Raw genomic sequence first — 15,227 nt, 5'->3', positions numbered from 1 at the left:
AACAGGAGCTCGTGCGGTCGAGCCGGAGAGCGGCGAGGTCACGGCAACGAGGGGGTCAACGAAATGTTTCAACATGAAAGAGCACGAAAAGGAGAAACGAGACGAGGCTCCTGCAGACGCAGCGAAACTCCGCGTAGACGAGATGAACTCGACATCGAGTTCATCTCCTCACAACAGCCCCTGCAGCGCCGAGCGCATTGATGAAATCTGGCAGGAGTTCAGTGTGCCTGCATGCAGGTATATATATATATATATATATATATATATATATATATATATATATATACAGCATATCTGTGCCCGCTTGATATGGCATATTTTTGTTTTTGTTTACTAAATCTGTCCATGTTAAGTCCACGGGGGTTTTAGCCCTGCAGCCTGGGATCCTACCTGGAATGCAGGGCTGTTGCGTAACGCCGAGGGACTTTGGATGATCTGTGATTGATGCACTTTGGGGCATGTTGTTTTGGACGCGATCCATCTGAACACAGGAGTGACCGACTAAACGCAGGAGATCTGCTGAATCACAACTGTTGGAAGTGACCAAAAGAAGAAAGAGCTGTTTTTGAAAAGTCTTTGAAACAGTTTTTTTTTTTTTTTTTTCTAAATCAAGGCGGACGATCCGTTTTACATTTTTGCTATTCCAATAAATTTAGTTCATTTCTTTCCTTCTCGAAACAATTCAGTGTCATTTTTCCCGAATGGATAACTGCCATAACAGATGACGTAAGCCGTCGCGGCGTTAATGCCGCTGACGAAAAGGCCGCATGCCTCCGAACACCAAGCCCGCAGCTTTCAAATTGGACGCGCTGGCCAGAATAAAGACGGCGTGTGACCGGGAATAAATTAATAAATTACCCGCCGTCTCCCCGCTGCGGTTCTGATAACCTTTTTCCTTTCCTCATCAACAGATGGAGATTACAGATGTTACCTCTGGAAAAAAAAAGAAGAAAATCTGTCAGAGGTTTCCTGATAAAAATAAAAACATCTTCAAACGGGCTGTTTGTGGCTCCACCATTCATCTCTGGAGCTAAATCCTACAGTCGTTCGCTTTTCGTAAATATAGTACGATTTCCCCGCAGGAAAAAAAAAAAAACCCATCACAGCTTCAAATATTTGTCCTCAGCTCACCTCAGCTGCTTTTAGCAATTCACAGAAAGCCTCGCCCTCCAAGTGTGGAGGCGTGAATGAGAACGGCACGCACATAAAAACAGGTGGTAACACATTACAATAAGCTGGCTAACTTCGAGCTGAAATCACGCTGCCTTTCAAACAAACCATCAAACAAACAAAAACCCAAAGAATTCTGGGATTATGATGCAGGAAATGCAAAGACACCGAGGAAAAACACGCGGCCGTCGGGAAGAGCGACATTTTCCTCCTGTTTTCTAAGTTATGAAGACAAACCTGAACTTCCACGGTTATTATTTAAGAATGCAATGTGTACTTTGAATAAATGGCTGGAGGAGATCGTAGGTACTCGTATGTACTTATCCTTCCTGAATATCCATTTGTGGGAAACTTTCATTTCAAATGTGAGCAGCTGAGATGGCTCCAGGTCGTATTATATATATATATATATATATATATATATATTTGGGGAGAAGCAAAGCTGCTTTATGTGCGTTTTCACTTGAGATCGTCCATTTTCCACCTCAAATACAAATCATAACGCTTGTATGCATGTTCAGTTCATCAATGCATGTGAGTAACACCGAGGCCGAGCCTGAGTCAGTGAATACGAGGCTCCCGCTGACTCTCCTGAACATCAAACTGTGGCAAAAACCATCAGAAGGTTTTGGACCGTTAAAGCTTCTTCTTTTTTTTTTATGTCACTTGGAAAAGGTTGAATTGCGCATAAATCATTTTTTCCAGCCATTTTCCTCCATTTCTTTTGAAACCATTAGTGACATTTAGGATCGAGGAACACAACGTAACGGTGCTACATTTGCTCTTTCTCGCTCGTGCCAATTTGTATTTATTTTTTTTTACCAAATGACATAAATTTCTGGGTGTATTTAAAGATGAAAAGCTTCCCCAGTCAGCGACCAGGCTAGCGTGTTAACGTGGTTTCGGAGGGAACATGCAGCCCACACAGCTGCCTGGTTGTTTCATTGTGCCTCCGTTGCCTGGCTCAGTGGTGGGTTTCTAACTGGTGCTGTTTTCTGCCTCTTCCTCCACAGGGAACGGCAGAAAAATCCATCCAACATGTCCTGCGGAGCCGGAGATGGAGAATACTTTGAAATGAGCTCCGTATGGCGGTGATTAATATTCTGATCTGACAGAACGCGCTGCTTATTTTTGCAGAAATATTACCCACTTTTTCTTTTATGTGGTCTTTTTCACACAACAGTGAAGGTCTATTCTATTTTTAATTGCATCTGACCAACTACACATCGTTCAAAAGCACAAAAAGTCACAATTCAAACTATGCCGACCGTTTTAAGATACCGACGCAGCAGCGTCGATATTTTCTTACTTTGTAAAAAGAGTGCGCACACAGCAAAAGGGTTCATTTCTTACCTTTACAGCGTTAATTCACAGAATTACATCAGGCCTCCTTCTGTTCATGAAATGGCTTGTTTTTGTTTTTTTTATGACACAAACAATAAAGAGTAATTACAAATTGTACTAAATGCTGCAATTAATTCATTTCGTGTGAACAGACCAGAGTCTGACCAGTTTTAAAAGTTGTTTTTTTAATAGTAAAACAATTGTAATAATTATTAAAGCTGTATTTGGAGAACTGCCCCAGGTCCCAGAATCCCTGTTGGCCCGTTGGTTATGTTAACAGAGAATCTGGAAGGGAATTTCCATCACTGAAGAACAATATTGTTGCTCCTGCATTAGGTTTTAATGGCTTCGTTATTTTTTATTTATGGTCACATGATGCGTGCATATGAACAGCGCCCTCTTGTGTGAACTCTAAATTCTCCTCAAGTTCACGAGTCGTGATGTTGTTTGCGGACGTTTACGGAAATGTCAGAGGTCCTAGAAGTTCATTTTTCGTTGGATATTCAGCTAATATATTGTAATTTCAGTCACGTGGAGTTTCTCTTCATAACTTGGACGGTAGCCTAACGTCTGAGGAAAACCGCTGATCTTCCCAACGGCCTCGTCTTTTCCCTCTTTGTCTTTGCATTTCCTGCGTTATGTTATCCGCCTTTTTAGAAGCCTCTCTGGCTTCTAGACGCCATCCACTTTGCTGTTGCCTAGCAACTAATGCAACATCCCACGTTGTAACCACAAAAGCTCCATTTGATATATGTCTGTGAATTAATCCTCCCCTTTATATAATCTACATTATTTTGAATTTATCTATTTGTATTCACATTAGACCCTAAATGCGAAATTCCTATTTATAATTGTTTGTGTTTTGTATGTACGTGTGCACTTCATACATCTTATTTTTAGTTTTCCATACTTTTATTTCTTATTGGTTGCACCTATTTCATGTATCTACTGTTACTTCTCTCATCGTAATGTTCGATTTCTGTTTAAATGAGGTTTTTTTCTTTGCCTATTCAGCCGTTTGTGTGGTTATAAACCATTAGCCCATTTCATCTGATCATTTCCAGAACATTTTTTGCAGCACACCACGTTTCCCCACAAAAGAGCTTTCAGACACCAGATTTTTTTTATAAACCAAATGTAAAAGCTTGTTCGTACAGATAAAATGTTCCACATACGTCACCTACTCTTAAAATCTACATCCATGGACGCTGAAAAGCTCAATTGAAATCAAAATTTACGTAACAAAAATGAGCAAAATACATTAGCAGCCCCTGGCGAGGCGTGTTTTTATTTCAGACTTGCACTCCTCCATTTGTTGCTTTTGAGGAACATCCTCCCACACTGTGCTGCGAATATTGGATCAGTCAGACATCTGAAAAAGAAAAAAGAAAAAAAAAAAGACAAAAATAGGTGGAGGTGGTGGAGGTGGACGAGCTCGGAGAGTTAAACCGGCAGATCGGAGCTGCCGGTTAAATTCGCTGCTGTTGCAAAAACAACAAAAAACCCACCAAAAACAAACGGTGAGAAAAAGGAAGCTTTACGTAGGTAAACCGTTGTCTAATTAGGAGCTGATTGGCTCAGAGGCACCCCGGTGCGAGAGTGTATATGTGTGAAAGTAGGTCGCGCTAACCACAATACGTAAGAGCGACAGCGGGAAGCGTCCTCTGATCCTTTGAACTCCGTCGACGAGAGACGATGTTGCCTAGAAACAGAGAAACTGCTTATTCTTCAGTTCTCCAAGGTTTCTCATTGTTGTCGTTGTAATGATGCGTCGTCACGGACTCGCAGTTTGGGAGGCTGAATCTGAGATATGTATAAAAATACAAAGAAATAAAAACAGCGTGGGAAAACCAAAAAAGATTCAATTATGATGCTGCTGTCACCCCCCCCCCCCCAACCTCCAAGCCATCGTCTTACTTGTGTGTGTGTGTGAGTCACATGTTGCTGCCATGGTTTTTCTCCTCAACGAGGTGACATAAGTGGAGGTTACGAGAACCAGGACTTTAATCCTTTATTACTGATGATGATCTGGTTGAAAACAGGAGCCGTGGGGCCTCCGAATGTGAAGCCCGTCGAAGATCAGAGGAAACACCGACGTACGGCCGAACACCTGCGTCCGTCATGTTCAAAAATCCTTATTCATTGAATTTTTTTCTCGCTTCTGGTGATCCGAAGAGGCCCCCGACGCATTTAGGTGGCTGGTTAAGATTTCCAGGGCACCGGGGGATTTACTCGGTAATCCTCCCTCCATCAGCTGGTCGAAGCCGCCGGTCAACTGATTTGCTCTACTGCGCTACTAATGCAACCGAGGCGGGAACACGGACCGCACAGAGAGGATTACCGACCGCGGTGATCAATTCAAGTAGATTTTAAGCCTCGCAGAGGTGCGTCGGAGATGAGAAAAGTTCAATAAAGGGAGATAGTTACTGGATTCGATTGATTAACTGAGCGCCGCACAACAAGGCTACAAAAGTTTATCAAGCATTTTATTCATCAGGAAAAAAAATCTGCTTCTAAAAATGGGAGGATTTGCTGCTTTTCTCTCATATCTTGTTGTAAATTCACGTTTTTGAGGGCAGTTTTGAAGCTGTGATTTTTCTCAAACACAAAATGACCACTTGTCGGCTTCGGTCGAGGTCATTTCTGCATCAGTTTAACTTAAGCTGCTCTTATTCTGAAGTGACAGTGTTGGCCTGCAAAGCCTGGGATCTTCACCAGGTCACAGGAGGGAGATTATAAAGGGCAGAGCACAAAATTATTATTTTTTAAAATGCTAAAAGCAAACACCGAATTTTGCTCAGATAGTTTCACATTTGTAGCTGTTTTCTTTTTCCCCCGTAAAGTTAATTATATCTGAATTTCACTTTCTCTGATGCCACCGCATACATTCAATTATCTAGTTCCATCTTATAATTGATTGTTGAGTTTGTAAAAGCGAAAGCAGCTTCCCGTGACTGCATCAACGGTTTCAGTGTGCATCACCGGCCGACGGGGAAACTGCCCTTCAAATATTTGTATGTAAAAGTTCTGCGACAAAACCACATTATGTAAATCGAGAGGGGGCCGAATATCAACACACACGCTGTATTTTCACTGGCGTTCGCGTGCGGCTTCGTAGCTGACATCTGTTCCCGACGACTTCCTGTCACACGTTTTGTATATCGCGGAGCGGATCCGGCGCCATGGCAACTAAACGCTCGTTGGGTTGTCAACGTCATGACATTAGCGCCTGTGTGGAGGCTGGCTGGCGAGTCTCCAAGAAGGCTTCCGTGACAACACCAGACAGCCGTAGGACGCCCCCCCCCCCCCCCCACCTCCACCCCCCGCTCCATCCCGAAACACACACACACACACACTCTCTCTCTGCTCTGCAGACGCCCGCCCGAAGGCAGGAGGACGGCACAGCTGCCGCGGCCGCACCGGAAATAAACCGACGGGCCCGGAGGAGGCGGCGTGGACGCGTCGTCCGTTCAGCTGCACAATCACCGCACCTCACTTTAACCTTTGAGAAAAACGTAGCTCTCTCAGCCCGTTCGTCAAAACAAACCGGGTGATTAGACGATGTAAACGAACTTACCTAATTTCTGAGAAACCCAGTTGCGATAGTTGGCTCGCCGACGTATTAAACCGGCTCACGCAGCACAGAAACTTCCTCCAACTTGGGTTCAGGACTTAAAGTGGAGTTCTGCCAGCAGACGGATTACCGAGCGCATGAAAACACAGTTAACGTTCGCTTTGCTCATTTAAGAAGGCCGCTGGTCGGTTTGCATGTTTGTCAGACATGAAAAACAAAAAGCTAAAAGCTAGCTCAGACTGATTACGTAACCCGAGATAATCGGTCAACTCAGAACCACAAGAGGCAAATGAAGCCGCTCCGGTTCGGATGTGTTATCAATCCTATGCAAAGATTTTTACACCGGCAGCGTTCAGGAAGTAGCGTGCAGATAAAAACCCATGAACAGCATCTCTTCCCCCACCTGCAACATGGCTTTTTAGTGCTTTGGCTTAAAAAAAAACGTCTGGTTTTGGACGGGAATGTAATGCAATTAAAAGTTTATTTTTCAAAACATTTGGCCACTAAAACAAAAGTAGTGATTGTAACTTTAAGGACACAGAATCTGGTTTAAAAATCCCTTTAAATAGAGACTTGAACTTCTTGGAACTAGTATTTCCTGGAAATGGTGCATTCATCAGTGGGAATAATTTTGTTAAAGTCACCATATCCCATTCATATTTGAACAATAAGCTGCAAATCCCTGGTGTACTACATAGTGGGAGCGAAACAGGGTATCTGTCTCTTTGGCGGCACCGATGGCGATAAGTGGTATTGCAAGTGAGGTTTTTATTTTTTATTTTTATTTTTTATTTTTTTGGGGGGGGGAACTTTATTTATATTTATTCTATATTATTTTTGGACATTTGGTCAGTTGGCAGTTGAAGAGCGAGCCTGCTGTGTTAGCTCCGCCCACCCTCCGTGGCGGAACAGCCACCGCTAGCTGATGAAAAAACGCGTCACCAAACGGAGGGTCGATTGGAAATATATATATATTTTGTTTTTGATCAACCGACGCCCACCTCGCTCCGTTATTAATACTGCAAACGCAAAACGAGCCAAGCTTAGTCACCAACTGTGTTCATTGAAATAAATGTGTGTTAAGTCATCATTTCAATGAAAACCTCCACGATGAGGACTTAAAGGTCTCACTAAGTCGTGACGATAATTGTCCGTGTTACAGTGAACAGGTTTTTTATTTTTATCGTAGCACGGACACCGATAAACCTGCAGATTTCGGAGACGCCAGTCAGAGTTAATCGCAGTGAATAATCACTTTCTTCTCCTCTGATTTCAGTCGTTCCCTCAACGGTGGTAACTCCAATCACCTGAACGCTGCAATGGGAGCAGACGGCGGCGGCTTAATGAGGCGCTCCGCTGGGTCCAGATTGTTTACGCTGTGTGTCATGGAAAAATGAGAGGGCAAAATGCTCGGTTGTTCCTGTGTGGACTTTCGCTTGTCCATTATGTTTTGACTTTTTCTGACTCGCATCATTTTTCTTGCAAGACGGGCCCGTGAGCGTCCACACAACAGATTTTAGGTTTAAAAAGACAAAGAACAGAGGATGGAGAGAGGAACGAAAGAGTGGGGGGGAAAAAAAACAAAAAAAACAAACAGAGTCAGGAAAAAGGATAAGAGAGAGGAGACGGAGGGCATGTGCTCGGGAACGTGTCCGTCCACGCTGACAGCATGTGACTCCATACAAGTCTGCGAGGAGATCACAGCAGGGGAGTGTGTATGTGATATCCTTTTTTATTCTGTGTGTGTGTCTGGGTTTTTCTCTCTCTGCATGTGTAAGCAGCCTGCAAACGTTGAGCACAACCTCGGGGGTTTTTTTCTTCCCAGAATCACACAGACTGTGAATGGAGTCTGGTTGTCGTGTCGCGGTCGACTCGACGGGCGAAGGATGTAATCAAAGCGACCGGCGAGACGGGTCAGATCTCTTGTTTCATCCCCCCCCTGAGAAGACCGATTGGCTTTTGGTGCCGTTGCTTCCTGGCGACACCTCCACCTCCCACGCAGGAGGAAATATTGTGCGAAGGGGGAGGAGGCGGGCAGAGGGGGGAGGGTGGGGGGCAACGACAGGATACATCGACAAAAGGAGATGAAGCATATTGAATGATGACAGGAAAAAAAAAGTAGGGGTGGGGAGGGGAATAGACGCAGATGTTTCCCTACTCTTTTATTGATCTAACTCACAGAGACCCAGTCAGACAATAAATAAATAATGTTGTTTTTTTTGTGATTGTTGCAATAAAAATGTTTTGATTTTACAGGAAACTTTCTAAAAAAAATCACGATGTAAGTTGCGTAAGTTTTTAGTGAGTTTTTGCGTTAAAATTATGGGAATTAGAGACACATTTAAAAAAACTAATAATTTCAAGCGCTACTTAATAAAGAATAATACATAATGAGGTCCTGTGATCATAACCATGCTGCACACCACAGAAATATACTTACGACATACAGTCTTCCTCATTTGAACGAGAAGACCCCGTCACTTTCGTTTTCTCCGGTGTTCAGAGTTTGTTTTGATCAAACTAAGAAAAGGAAGCGGAGCCTCGCTGATTGTAAATGAGGAGTTAATTTTGTAAATAAAGCCACGTTTTGTTCGGAAAGGCGACTTTAGGCAGATCTTCTGTTGACGATATTTATTTTGCAGAAAAATCACAGGAATTTTGCTAAATCGTAAACTCATGCAAGAATACTGCGGAGATTGCTTAAATTATTGCGATCACAAAATTGTGGTTCCCTGGAAAGGTCAAAAGGTCATATTAAAAACATTTGCAATTTTTTTTTTTTTTTTTTTTTTTGGTGTATTAACTTTCCTCCGATTCGCGGGAAGCAGTTTTCCTCTCTTGTTTTTCAGTGTTGTCGTGGTTCTCGAGGAAAAATCAGGGGATCATGGTCACAGTCAGTAGGATTCATCGTCATCATCATCATAAATGTTTACATTTTACGGTTATCCATCCAACAAGTGTTCGTATATTTCAGTCTGGAGCGAAAGTGGCTGCACAAGTGTCTGAAACTCAACATGAGGATGGCGTGCATATATTTTTAGATATGAGCCACATCGTTTCCATCGAACCCTTCGAGCGAGTCCTCGCGGCTGGTACGGAAGCATTTATTCAGGACTTTCCTTTTGTGTGTCACTCGTCTGTATAAATAAATGAAAATATCCTATAATTTGATAGGATGTGATATTCCACGGTGTTTACGTGAGAGGTCTTCGGGGCATCATTGTGAAGTGGAGGCCGGTATCGAGCTCAGTTGTGTAACACAATGTATGTTGTAACCAGATACTCGACCTGGTTGTGTTTATTCTGCCATCCGGGTCCGTTCTCATTTCCAAGATCAGCCGTCCACCACAGGCCCTCAGGTTTTCCCCGACCTGGTTCAACCACACCCACGCTCACCTGTTCCCCATTTCCTAATCACTTCCCTGTGTTTACACATCTCCGTTTGTCTTCCACGCTGCGAAATCCCGTTTATGCCACCTTGTTTGTTGCGTTTGTCTCGGCCTGTACCAGACGGTGTTTCCAGCTCACGCTATTTAGCGACCTGTAGCTGCTGATTACTACAGAAAGCATATCGTAGTTGATTCTTGAATCTTTCATCTTATCCACTATTTCTCCCTGCTGGATTTTTTTTTTCACATACACGAGTCTAAATTAGTGACTAAACTTCCCCATTTCCAATGTTTATCATCCAAATTACTGAAGAGGGCAAAATGGAGAGCAAATAAACTGTTAACAGCTCAAATTCGAGTTGTTTCCCACAAAGCTCTCAGCATTAATTACCAGAAAAATGTTAAATTAGCCGAAGTTCAATTAGCACTGTAGTGAAATTGAATTCACACATTAGTTAGTGACTTTCTCTGCTGCCAAAATCCTTCATGCTGCCCCCCCCCCCCCCAAACAAAATTACTGCAGCCTCGCAAGAGAGTGTAATCATTCAATGGATGAAATTGCTGTTTTGTCCTCTGAGATCTCGAGTACAAAGCCTGCAAATATCAAAATTCAACATCTGGCATCTTTAGCATCGAGTTTTTGGACCGATTCATCTTCCCACATGTTCAACAGAAACATTTAAACACAAGAGAAAAACTCCAGCACAGCATCTGATGGTTGTGCATGACTTTTTTTTTCCGACTCCTACCGCTATAAATGGACTCACTGCACATTACAGGCTCCAACAGATATATATATATATATATAACTGTCAGCCACTTGTTTCACCTGCAGCCCTCTCGATGTGTGTGGGCATCTGAGTGTACGGCAGTGCGACGGGGGATGTGAGTGTTTAATGCAGTGTGTGGGATGGCGGCGATGAACAACCCTCACCACCTCGACATCTCTCACCTGCTGGCAAATGGAGACGATGAGCAGGTAGGTGGAGAGTCGGCAGGAAACGCAGAGCCGTTGCTGTGGATTTGTGTTTTTTCTGTTCCCGCAGAAAGCCGGACGCGGAAACCGGCTCTTCTCGTTCAAAAGAACAGGACAACGCGGTTGAATTGTCCTGAACGTGCATCACTCTCGCTCCCTAAAAATGAGCCGAGTTAAAAACGCCCGAGCGAGCAGATCGTGTCTCATGAGGAAAACACATCTCCGTGGCTGGTGAGGTCGCCAAGGAAAAGGCCTGGAGCCCTTCTGGGAGGAGTTTGTATGTTCTCCCTGTTCTCTCCGGGTACTTCCTCCCAATATCCAAAACATAAAACACGCAATCTCAGGTGATTCTGCAAATTCCCCTCAGGTCCATTCATCTTGGCAGCGGTAGACAGACACGCGACAATGGCACGTGTTACCGTCAGATAATGCAAAGATAAATTCCAACAAGACTAGAAATTACAGCCAAGCAGGTTATTGGAGAAGACGAAGCACAACGTTGGTGGAAGTGTGAAATCAAAGCAGCCCGTCGGTGTTCACGATAGGGAGAGTGGACTTTGTTTCCGTCCGTCTCCACGTGTTGGCCCTGAGATGGACGGGCGACCGGTCCAGGGTGCCTGGGATACCCCCCCTCCCCCCACACCCTTCCCCCCACCCCACCGTGACCCTGTTCAGGATGAAATGGATTAAAGTTATTCCTCATCACCCAATTCTGTGAAGTGTTCGGCGCCCAACAACTCTTATCTAATTAAAAACAGCAGCCGCTGAAGCTTTTAACAGAACGAGGAAAGCTTTCATGAGGAGTCGTTAATACGAGACGTGTCGCAACAGAACGAGCGAGTGAGTTTGTTCAACCTCAAAATGTTTGAAACGGGACCGTTCGTTGGGATGAACGTGCTCATTTCAGCGACGTGTACGTGGAGCTGAAAATACAAAGAGTTTGGAAGTAGATATATTTTTTTTCAGCTTCTCTATGAGCACAAAATAATAACAAAAATATATTAAACAGTGTTGTGTGTCTGCTCTAACGTAAGCTGCGAACATGAGCAACTACAGCTAACGAGCTTTAACAGGTTAAAAAAACGTACGATTAAAAGAAAACAATACAGCAACAAACCTTTAAAACGAGTCAGCTGGGAACATTAATAATTTGGCTCCAGACAGTGTTTCAACCAGTTATTGAGCTACTTATCTGCAGATTACTACAGCGAGCAAATTGTAGTGGAAAGTGAGAATTGGGAGTTTTTTGTTGAACTTCTCTCTTAAATTAAGCGCCCACTGTTTCTATGAAACTACAGTTCATTTCAGTAGTAAATCTCCAACTGCAGTAAACTGCAAAACCGTGTGAGAGCGGAGAGCTAAATAAGAGTCGCTTTGTCCTCGAATCACCGTCGATGACGTCACCGCCGCTGCCGTCTGCTGATGCTGATCTTTATCTGCGAGCTCAGGTTCTGAGTCTCTGCTTCCAGTTGCCTTGTATGCACGTAATATCCACAAAAAAAAAATCCAGGGCAACTTATCTGATCCTATAACATCATTTTTTACGCTTATACACTTCCAGCCTTTCTACCAGATTGTGGATCCCCGGCTGGCTGCAGGGAGAATCAGCGAGGTCCGACGCGATCGAGCCGGGCGTTCCGCTTTATCCCGAGTTACGCACCTGATTTTAAGACGAGCCATAATTGAGGAGGTCGTTCTGGTCGCAGTGTTTATCGCAGTATCAACACTTCATTGTTCATTTTATGTTTCGCTGTTAAATGATAATTTGATTATTTACGAGCGCTGTCGTTTTCTAATTTCTACAACGAATACGCAACATTGTGAATGTATGTAAAAAAATAAAATAAAAAAAATAGACCGATCTTCCTCCCTCTGACTTCACTTTCTAAATTAGTCCTGAAAACCTGCAGAATACAAAAAAAAAAAAAAAAAAAGGCAAATACTCTGCAAGCAGCATCAGAAAGGCCCGAGATAAAGGTCTGACTGAACACTGTGTGCCGTGTAGATTCGAACTCGTCACGCTGCCGTTAAGGTAGGTAGGTAGGTAGGTAGGTAGGTATTTACTTTATTAATCCCAGAGGGGAATTTTTTTTAACGAGCGACGGATAACCGCCCCTCTCCGTGTAATTGCTTTCGATAAGTGTTATGTAACAGCAATAGTTTCGGTGCAGATTCAGAATCATTTCAGCGGCAGCAACAGCAGGCTCAGAGCCTCCGAGCTGCTGGATTATTCTGGTGTATATTTCATGAAGCTTAGTCACTTCCCCTCCTCCTTCTGTTATCTCATTTCTCAAGAAGAGAAAAAAAGAATATCAAATGTTTGGTGTCCGATGCTGCTTGACCTGTTTATGGCGTCGGGTCAGGGGTGCAGCTTTGGGGATTTTCATTTCTTACACACACTTGTTTTTTTTTTTTTTTTTTTTGCCAGTTTATGTTGTCATGAAATAACAAAGGTCTTGTAGTTCGTTTCTTTTTTGTTTTTTTTAGCAGTGATGTGCTGTGATAATAAATATCATGTGACACTTGTCCACATACTTTTATGTGTTTTTAGTCAATGGGGCCATTTTTCTTGTTCCTTGTCACGCAATTCCAATAACGAAAAGGTATTTTAGACGGCTCGTTCGGGGTAAACCCTTAAATTCCTGCTCCCAACTCATATGTGTGATGATTCTTCTTTTGGATGTTGGATTTGACTAATAAGCAAATGAACTGGAAACTTAACTTTCTGGGACTAGAGGAGGCAAAATGTTGCTGTGGACTCAGTGTATTAGTATGTTTTTGTTTAAGCCAATTTTTTGCATTTTGCAAGATTGCCGCCATTTAAATTTGCCCAATTAGTTATGAGGAGTTCCTGTTTGCAAAGGTACCCACAGATGTAAAGCCAAATTCTGGGGTGACAAGGAACACACTTCTTTTTTTTTTTCTATAATTTCTGGATAATTATTCACAATGGACATCAGAGATTATTTTAACGTTGGGAACTGTAAATTGTTATGAATGTAAAAATATGTGTATCTTGTCTTTGAGTTCAGATTTCACTAAGTTGTGACTCCGAGACGGAGTGTGATTTTTTTAGAGTATGATTTTTAGCAACTGCAGCAATTTAGCACTAAGGGTTTTATTTGGCCTAAATCGCTTCCATCTATATGGAGACAGATCAGTATTATAATCAATGAGTACACTTTACAGATGTACGTCAGGATTTATATGTAACTTAATTTCATCACAAACATATTTATCAATGCAGACAAAAGTATTAATGTTGTATATAAATGTCTTCTTCTCAATAAATGTAATAGAAATCCACAAATATATGTATTTAAAAGTATTTAAAATTTGAATTAACACCATATCTGCATATGTTTTATGTTTTCTCTCGTGTGTTTTTTGAACACACATCTTAAGTCATGAACACATTCTTCCCAGCACTGAATCATCCGTAGCCAATCAGATGTCTCCTTCCGCTTGAGCCAATCACACCAACGTAGAGTCGAGTATATGAATTAATGTGATTGTAAAAGCGTTAAAATTGGCCGCGAAGTTCATCGTCTGCCAGAAAGAGTTGGAGAAAGAGGAAAAAGGGGTTTTGGATGTGTGTTAGAAAAGAATTCCTGAAGGCAAACTTGTTCCCGCATGCGATCTGAGTCAGCCGTGGATGTGCGAGCGTTTACCATCAGGAATACATCAATGCATTGATTCGGAGACATCATGATCTCTATTATAACTGATATAACTTACATAGATGTCATCAATATGGGTCAGGATTTTTCTTCGTCCCGTGGAACAATAACAATAAGCCTTTAGGCGTCAAATCAGTTTGACATTTTCAAGAATTCACTCGAGGCAAAACAGTTTTTTTGTCATGCAGCAACAAAACCAAAAATGTCTTCTCGTAAAAGACAGATGAGTGATGGAGAGCAGCTGTGAGGACAAAGGATAAAAGGTTCGCCTCCATTTACCAATAGGTCACATGGGCACCTATCGGCTGCAGGTGAACATCTGCCTCTCTGTCCTCGTGCACTCCGTGCATGAATATTAAGTGCTGTTAAAACTGTGAGAAAAACTCTGGCAGAAGGAAAATTTGTGATGCACAAGCCGAACAAAACGCGTGTTGTGTGAGAGCGGTCAGCTGAACGGAGCAGCGTGCTCCTGAATCACCGCGGAGTTAGTCAAGGACACATAAAAAGATTAATTCAAAGAACTTGAGCCCAGTGAAAATGTGATTTTGAACTGTGACAGCGGACTACAAAGACTCGTGTGTGGAAGCAGAGGGGATTACACAGTTGAACAGAGGACAATGTTCAGGGTTAGATGTTCAGATTTACAGATATTTGTTTTATTCTGACATTTTCTGTGCAGATAAAGGAAATATTTTTACAAGTTACATAAAGAGTTATAAAAGTCACAAAACCGTACTTTGAAACATTCTGATGGGAGATTTTTTTTTTTTTTTATTTTTTTTATTGTAAACTTTGCAGGAATTTTCTTGAATAACTGCAAAAATTGTGTTTTTTAAAAATTTTTATCAGAGCTTGTAGGGAACATTATGGGATGCTATGTTAGCATTCATTGTTATTTGTATTATTAGTAAAAAAAAAAAAATAGAAAAAAAATGAAAAAGCCCTATATAGGACCATACCTAAAGCCCATATACATATACCATATATGGTGTGTGTGTATATATATATATATATATATGGCAGTATATGTATATGACTAACAGCGACAGACCCACCTGCCCTTCGTCATCTTCAGTTCGGTATCTTTTTTAAGT

Source organism: Brachyistius frenatus, unplaced genomic scaffold (genome assembly GCF_029030835.1).
Source record: "Brachyistius frenatus isolate BFR_SWC_R1_liver_20210118 unplaced genomic scaffold, ASM2903083v1 Contig_151, whole genome shotgun sequence".
Classification (NCBI taxonomy): Eukaryota; Metazoa; Chordata; class Actinopteri; family Embiotocidae; genus Brachyistius; species Brachyistius frenatus.
The sequence above is the reverse complement of the archived record's forward strand: the minus strand, read 5'-3'. Positions refer to the sequence as shown.